We start from the raw sequence: 8896 nt of genomic DNA on the forward strand, positions 1-8896 counted from the left end.
TATATATATATATATATATATATATATTTACAGCGATAAGTCTACTAACCGACGGACACATAAGCGTTAATTCAGCTAATCACACGTCGACAGCAGCTCATTGCATTACCCTCGCATAACCACATAACATGGACATAGAATGATGGCGAAACACCTGCAGAGAAGCAATGATGGGCGAATTACGACGTGATTCTAAATTGAAGTGTGAGTCTGGAGCCTGTTTGACACAAGACTAGGTTGGTAATGATCTAGTAAATGGTAGATTAGTATTCACTAAAGTATGTGCAGCATAGTGTGAGAAAGAAAAAAAAAAGGTGTTTTTATACAAACGCTAAAACTCCAGAACAATAAGTAGAACGGAACAACACAAAGCTAGAAGATTTTTCAAATTCCTCTGTTTGTCCAATATGTCAGCACCATCTGCTTCAGCCAAAGGCCCAATTGCCTTGTTTTATGGCTCTTCTAACTATTAACTATATAACACTTAGATTGTTTTCACAATGGATAATTCTCAATCTTTTTGTGCACGTAACTACATATACACACACGCAGACATTCAAATTAATAGCAATGCTATTGGCTACACAGCAGATACATAGAACAAAAACAAATATATATATATTAATAAACACTGATCATGATGATGGTTTCAAATTGTGGCACAAGGCCAGAACATTTCTTCTTCTTCTTCTGCTGCTGCTACTGCTGCTGCTACTACTACAAATAATAATAATAATAATTATTATTATTATTATTATTATTTCTTAAGCTCGTCGCTACGTTCTGAGTTCAAATTCCGACGTGCTCGACTTTGCCATTCATCTTTTCAGGGTCGATAAATTAAGTACCAATTGAATACTGGAGTCGATGCAATCGACTCATCCCCACCTCCCCCAAATTGAACATGTGGCAAAAATTTGAACTAATAATGATAATTATTATTATTTAAAAAACAACAGCAACAACAACAACGGACTAGATAGTGGATTACGTGATGATGACTGTGATGATTATGATGATGATGATGATGATGATGATAAATTCATATGCTACTTGCATTCAAACAACTTTTATCCACATACAGACGCATATAGATAGTAGGAAATAAGGCATTTTTGTAGACACATATAATATATACCACTGAATACGAGTATGAGAAGGAGAGAGACAGACAGACACACAGACACACTCACACAGGTAGACACAGAGACTGACAGACAGATAGGCAGATACAGAGAACGTGTGAGAGACAGATATATATATATATATATATATATATATATATAAAAGACGAAATGTGCGATGTATGCGTGAATTTGATTTTAGAGAAGGAAAAGAGAAATAAATGAGAGATATTGAAACAGAAGGAGACGGTGTAAAGAAAGGTCATTAAACAGTTACGATGTAAGTGTAAGAGTCTGCTGTGATGCGAGTGGAGGGAAAAGTTGAAGAGAGAAAAGATATAAAGAGAGGAGAATGGAATGAAACAAAGAGGGTTTAAAAGACTAAGGAATACGTCGAGGAAGGAGAGTGGTGGTGTGAGTAATGAGAGAGGTTTGTTAGCATCTTTTATCGCTTACGTGTTTTCTGTCATTGGACTGTGGCTATGTTGAAGTAGCTTCAAGGGGTTTAATGGTAAGCAGTTTGCTTTCAAAATACACGGTTCCGGGTTCAGTCCCACTGCGTAGCACCATGGACAAGTATCTTCTACTATACACTCGGGCCTACCTAATCTTTGTATGTAGATTTGATAAACGGTAACTGAAAGAAGTCCGCCATACACACACATACACACGCTTATCTTTTATCTTTTACTTGATTCTGTCATTGGACTGCGACTATGCTGAGTTTGATTTCAAACTACATGATTCCGGGTTCAGTCTCATTGCGTGACACCTTGGGCAAATGACTCCTACTATACCCTCGGACTCACTAAGTCTTTGGAAGTGGAATTGCTTGACAGAAACTGAAAGCTCGTCGTACACACACGCACGTGCACGCGCGCGCGCAAATATATGTCTTTCTCCTTTTTTGGTTTTAGTCATTAGACTACGGCCATGCTGGGACACCGCCTTGAAAGATTTTAGTCGACATGTTTTCTCGTCTATTATCTAGGTGTTGTTTTCTCGATTATGAATTCTGACGCAACCCTTCTGCCAAATGACAGTAAAACTGTTCAACTATTATAGTATGATGTGATGGATACCACTCATAAGATTTATCCAAATTATTGTTTTAAAGAAAATAACTGCAGTATGCTCACGTTGTAATTCAATTTATGTTAACACATGCACTCACACACCCATACTATGTACACATATTCACGCACACGCACGCACGAACGTACACATATCCTTGGTGTACGAGGGGCGTTCAAAAAGTATGTGACATTATTTTTCTAACCAAAATTAATATCGTGCGGGCGATATCCTTTCGAAGGGAGGTGACTGTACCCTTCCTGCTCATGCATGAAAATAGGATGCTTCAATTTCTGGTTGTTACGCCTCAAGTACTGACGTGTAATGCGTGCTCGTCAGATTTTCGTTCTCAAGCAAGATAGCAGGACGCATCGAGCAGAGACCATAAACCAATTTCTCATCACCAGTGGTGATGGTCTTCATGAAAACTGGGTCGTGGTTTGCACAATCAACCGTATTCTGAGCGATTTCCACGCGGAGTTGCTACTGCTACTCTTCTGGCAACTTGGGGACGAATTATATATATATATATATATATATATATATATATATTAGAGAGAGAAAAACCAACACCCCACAACTATCAACTACCTGGAAGACTAGCATAAGCCACTGGGAACCCTAGCTCTTGCTGCTGCTACTACTACTATTACTGTCCCTCCTTCCACAACTAACAGACCAACCACTTTCATTAACCGGTCACTGCTGCCAACTAGCAACAATCACAACTAAACAAAATACACCACCGCGTCATCTCCATAAGAAAAACATTTGAAATTACAAAACGATTATGAAAGTCTGATGTAATTTAATTTATTTCAATTTATTTTCCCTTTTACTCCAGTTTGAAAATATCGTTTTAAAGCGATTGGAATCACTGCTGAGGCGCAGGCGTGGCTGTATCGTAAGAAGTTTGCTTCCCAGCCACAAGACTCCAGCTTCAATACCATTGTGTGACATTTCGGTGATGTGTCTTCGAATACAGTTTTGGGTAGGTCAAAGAATTGTGACGCGATTTGGTGGAGAGGAAACTGGCAGAATATCGTCATGTATATATGTATTTGTGCATACCTATGTGTGTGTTTTTGCGTTCATGTTTGTACGCCAACCACCTCTTGACAAATGGTGTTAGTTTGTTTACATCCCTTAGCGGTTCTGCAAAAGAGACAGAAATGCTGCCCGCCTCAGAAAAGAAAGTACTTTGATTAGGGCCTTCTTGGTATTGCCCCAACATTGCCGTAGTCTAATATGTTAAACAAGAAGATACAGATAAAAGGTATACACATAGAGGAGTAAGAAGCTTGCTTCCCAACCACATGGTTTCGGGTTCAATCTCATTACGTGATACCTCGAGTAGGCATCTTCTACTGTTGCCTCGGGTGGACTAAATTCTTGAGAATGGCTTTGGTAAACGGAAACTGAAAGAAGTCCGTTATATTAATATATATCTGTGTGTGCCTGTGTGTGCATGTGTGTGTGTCTCTCGCCACTGCTTTACAACCGCTGTTAGTGTGTTTACGATTCTTTAACTTAGCGGTTCGGCAAATGATATCGGTAGAATGAGTACTGGTGTTGTCTCATTCGACTAAGAATTGTTGAAGGCAGTGCCCCAGCTTAGCCACAGTCTTGATCAAGTAAAGGACACACACACACATATTCATACACATATTCATACACATATTCATACACACACACATATTCATACACACACATATTCATACACACACATTCATACACCCGCATATATTCATACACACATATATTCATACACACATAAATACACACATACATACACACATACATAGACACATACATACACACATACATACGCACATTCATACACACACTTATACACAGACACGTTTATACACACGTTTATACACACATTTATACACACATTCATACATACACATTCATATACACACACATATTCATATATACACACAAACATACATTCATACACACACACACACACACATACATTCATACACACAGCATTACTCTGAGTTTCCTGCTCAATTTAACAATAAATTAAGCAAATATTCGTCAGCAGTTTTATTGACGAACATAAGTGGGATATTTAAAGTCATTTTTGAATATTCCAGCTTTTGTTGTTCAAGCAAATTTTCCGACAAATGCTCTAAAAATTGTTTAATTGAGCAGGAATTTCAGACTAACAATGTATTTTCTAAATTCAGTGCAACAATTAATATTCTAAGACAGTTCCTATTATTTATCATATATTTCACTCCACTTGTGGTATTGTGAATACTATTTTGGTTCAAATAATCTATTTTGATCGATATACATGTGGATATGTATGTATGTATGTATGTATGTATGTATGTATGTATGCATGCATGGACGTGTGAATGTATGTCTATGCATGTATATATGATGACCGGACATACACTTAACTGTATACAATACTACTCTGATTTAATGTGCTTCTTTTTTTGGTTATACGATACACGGACGGTATATAGATATATATAATACAATCATAGTATGTTTAAATAGAAATAACTAACGTATATGTTTGTATGCACGTATGTACCTATATTTGTATATGTATATATGTAAAGATAAGTATATCTATAAATTTATATATGTATAGATACATACATACATACATACATACATACATACATACATACATATGCAAGTATTTATGTGATTGTTGTAAGTAATGTGTGAAAGGCTGTAATAACTTAAATTTGGTGCTGTAGAGAAGAACCAGTATTTCTATGAGTAAAAGTAAAAGTAGGTGACTCAAAGGAGATATTTACTAAACTGGCCTAAGTTTGACCTGGATTATGACCCTGGGAATGACCTAAGCACTTTCATTTAAAGTTCACTAAAGGGCTTTCTTCCCTATTAAACTGATTGCCACAATGAAACTATTTCTTAATTAATTATTCTCAATGCCAACAGTTGCTTCTGAAAACTTCATTTACAATGTCAAGCCGCAACAATCTGCAGCCAATATTTCAATGAAAAAATATTGAATATTCACGTTATTTTCTTAACTCTACCCCATCACCACTACCCTCACTGCCGCCAATAACAATAATAATAATATTATTATCATTATTATATTTACTATTATCTTTATATATTTAGAATTATTATCATTATTATATTCATTATCATTATTACTATTATTACTATTCTTATTATTATTGAGTGAGAGAGCAGCGCTTGCCATCAAAATATCGAAGTATTCGATGCCCAATATACTCATCAAGGGTAAACCATGTACCGGCGTCACAGCTACATGTGCACGACATGGTGACCTTATATCAAGATAAATAGCGCATAATCTTGCAGGTGTGGCCCAGTTAGAATTTTCTTCAAGTCGAATAGCCCATCCAACACAAAATGTCCCTGAATAAGGGTTGCTTAAGGATGATGAGTGAACCTTCTAGAGGTGGATTATTCAAGCCCCAAAGAATTCCTCTCAACACATGGTTATGATATACCACCACTACTCCTGCTCGTGATCAGAGATGCACAACTGCTCAACTACGGTCTACGGTCAAGCAACTCGAGTACTTCGTCGCTCTTTCCCTCCACTAATTCTCTATAGAACTGCATAGTGGAACTTCGATTGATCGCATTGCCCGACTGGCAGAAAGCTGTGAGCGCTTGCTGACACTCTAGGTGTCAAGCGCCATTTCTTCGTCTACTCATGACCCAGGACTGTAGCTCCGTCAATGAGACGAGCCACGGAAAATCCTGTGTGACAAACAGCGACCACACGCACACCTGCTCACAGTTAACAAAGCACTAGAGATACCGCAGCCTCAACGCGTCTGCACATCATTAGCCACGACATTCCCACTCAATGGCTGTCGACAGCAGATGGATCGTCCGATGAGCGGAACACATCCCTTCCACAGAAAGTGGAAGAGCAAGCTCTCCAGCTTGATCAGCAAGGCAAGGGACATCGGTTAGGTGGTAGTAGATAAAGGAAGTGATTTACGCATTCGCTACCTTCGTCCAACTTTTGAGGGACAGCTTCCTCTCTACCCATTTGTGGATGAGATTGGCTACTCTGCTCGTCACCTCCCCCCAGTTCTTGTCCACCTGGAAGTCCGGACTAAATCAGACCCCGAGCAATTTAACTGGTCCTTCAGTCTAGCACCCTACAACGCTGTTGGTTGGCATGGACCTGACTCTTCAGGAGCCGAGCTGCAGGTCCACCGACTTGTCCTAATTAATTTTTGCTCCTATCACCGTTTCGTACTCCCTTAAATTAATGCCGATCACCTCGTTTCCGAGCTGACCGACACTATTTCGGTGACGTCGTCCGCATATGCCGATACGAACCTTCCGCATCCTAGATCACGCGGGATGCCCCACGTCCTTAATAATGGCTCGAGAGCCAGCACGTACAAGAGGGTAGAGACTGGGCATTCTGACGGACCGAACGAACGATGATAAACGATTCCGATAGGTGGCCGTTTGCTTTAACCGCCGAGTATATGTCGTTGTACATTGAAACGACCCAACCTCAGAAAAACTAGATTGAAACCGGCTGCCACGAGGACAGCCTCCAAATATTGATGGTCGACCCTGTCAAAAGCTTTCGATTGATCCAAATTGATCAGGGCCCCACCCATACCAGGTTCCTTCCTTCCCACTCTATGACGTAATGCGTGAGGTGGAGGTTGCCATGGATAGATCTTGTCGGGAGTGGGATAGCTGGGTTAGGGAAATCCCTGGTGGGCGGGGGCCTTACTGCTAAAGTGCTTGTCCATTTTGATTGTAGTGTGATGGTGCTACTGGGGCTGTTTCTACTGCTACTATTGCTGCTGCTGCTGCTGCTGTTACTGACGCTGGCCATTTCTTTTTTTTTTTTTTTTGCTGTCGATCCTTCCGCCTCAGATTGAGCCGCCGCTGTAGTTCTGCCTTGAGATGCTGATGTTGCATCACTCTTTCTTTTATTTTCCTGTAGATGTTGTTGTGGAAATGGCTGTGACATCGGTGATGGGACCCCGCCTCTCTCCTCTCTTGTTTTGCTTTGTGGGCAAAACGCCTCTAAATGAATTGTCATGCCACAGACATGGCATCTCGGATGTTTGCCCTCCACAATTATTCTCAACTCAGTTCCGTTCAGCAAGGAGATGAAATCAGGGATCTTCTCCAGCTGTTCTGGTTTTACATGGAGTAACACCTCTAGTGTGAATCCTGTCCAGTTCTCCCTCCTTGATATCTTCACCTCCAGGAGATTATCACTTTCTTTGATTATCCCACACGTGAGTATCCACCACAGACCTGGCTCTGGTGGCACCACTTGTAGGGTAATCTTAACTGCCTTTCTTTCCATATACGTAGGGAAGAACACGAATTCTTCTAGGGCCTCAGTTTTAAATAGAACTTCCATCCCACCGAACTGCTTTGCTCTCGATATATGACCGATGTCTTGCCACATATTCTGAAGGGATCTTTCTATCTGGGTGGTCGTTTCTGTTTCTAGCCGTTCTGTTATACGGCTAATGCAACGGTACCTTACTATTTTTCCTTGCTCTGTTCGCTAAAATTTCTTGTAGAGGTATTAATTCTTCTCTTCTACCGTCTATTTTCGGGACTTAGCGGTGTTCGTTAATTTAGAGACTTTTTCCTCTAGAGAGAGTGCAAAGAGTTGTTTTGAGGTGGTGGTACCGGTAAAAGAAGACTTACTACTACAACTAGTGGTGGTGGTGATGTGGTTGTAGCTACTTGCACTGTTGCTACCATCACCACCACCACCACTGCTTGCCTCCAACCACACCGCCACCACCGCTATCATTGCTTCTGTTGCCGCCGCCAGAGTTGCTGTCACTGTTACTGCCGAAGCTGTCGTTACTGCTGCTATACTTCACAACCTCGCAATTCTTGCTGTCTCTACTGCCACTATCACCATTGCTGTGTCACTTCTACTATCACCTCTTTTGTTACTGCCGTTATTGTTGACCTAAACATTTTTCCACTGCTCACCTTTTCTTTCTCTTGACAGATTAAGATATTGCCCGTTTCCATTCCTTTTTGTCTCCTCCCCGTCTTCTGCATTATTTTTGGTAAGAGATGGAAGAGGAGGGAAGTTTTCAGCAGTAAGAAGGCTGTGTGCAAGAACTGATTTTCTTTTTACAAGTTTTAAAGTGGACGCCACCATCTTTATAAATTGTTGTTTTCAAAACGCCTCTCGGGCGATTTTCTGGAGGGCCGAAATTTGCCTCTGAAGGGGCCAAAAGGCAATAGAAAACCCAGCAACTGGTTTCTGGAGTTTTCAGTAACAACTTGGGATTAAAATTCCAAACAAAAAAACCTCACCAAAGGGATGTATCCAACGAAATTAATGAGAACTTACATCGAGCCTTCAGAAACACTTCTGTCATACTCTGCATCAAATAATAATAATAATGAATAATAATAATAATAATAATAATAATAATAATGATAATAATAATAATAATAATAATGATGATGATGATGATAATAATAATAATAATAATAATAATAATAATAATAATAATAAAATGCCCGGACAGTGGCTCTCATGGCTTCTGATCTTAATTGATTGGAAGTGTTATCACGTACATTGTTTTGTCTTGGTATAAAAAGATGGGTTACAGCAAATATTCTGCTTAATACCACAGATTTGCTTGTCAGTTGTTTGACCTTAACCAGTTGAGCATGCCCCTTGGTGGCTAACG

The 8896-nt window shown here is 39.7% G+C and overlaps 1 long non-coding RNA gene across 1 annotated transcript in view; it reads left to right on the forward strand.

The window, feature by feature from the left end:
- LOC106877674 (uncharacterized) overlaps window positions 1-8896 on the forward strand; it is a 20571-nt gene that overhangs the window by 6959 nt on the left and 4716 nt on the right. Inside the window, exon 2 of the long non-coding RNA XR_001410407.2 lies at window positions 3043-3189. This is a non-coding gene — a long non-coding RNA (uncharacterized LOC106877674). The remainder of the gene's footprint in view (window positions 1-3042; window positions 3190-8896) is intronic.

The sequence above is a fragment of the Octopus bimaculoides genome, chromosome 10 (assembly GCF_001194135.2).
Source record: "Octopus bimaculoides isolate UCB-OBI-ISO-001 chromosome 10, ASM119413v2, whole genome shotgun sequence".
Lineage (NCBI taxonomy): Eukaryota > Metazoa > Mollusca > Cephalopoda > Octopoda > Octopodidae > Octopus > Octopus bimaculoides.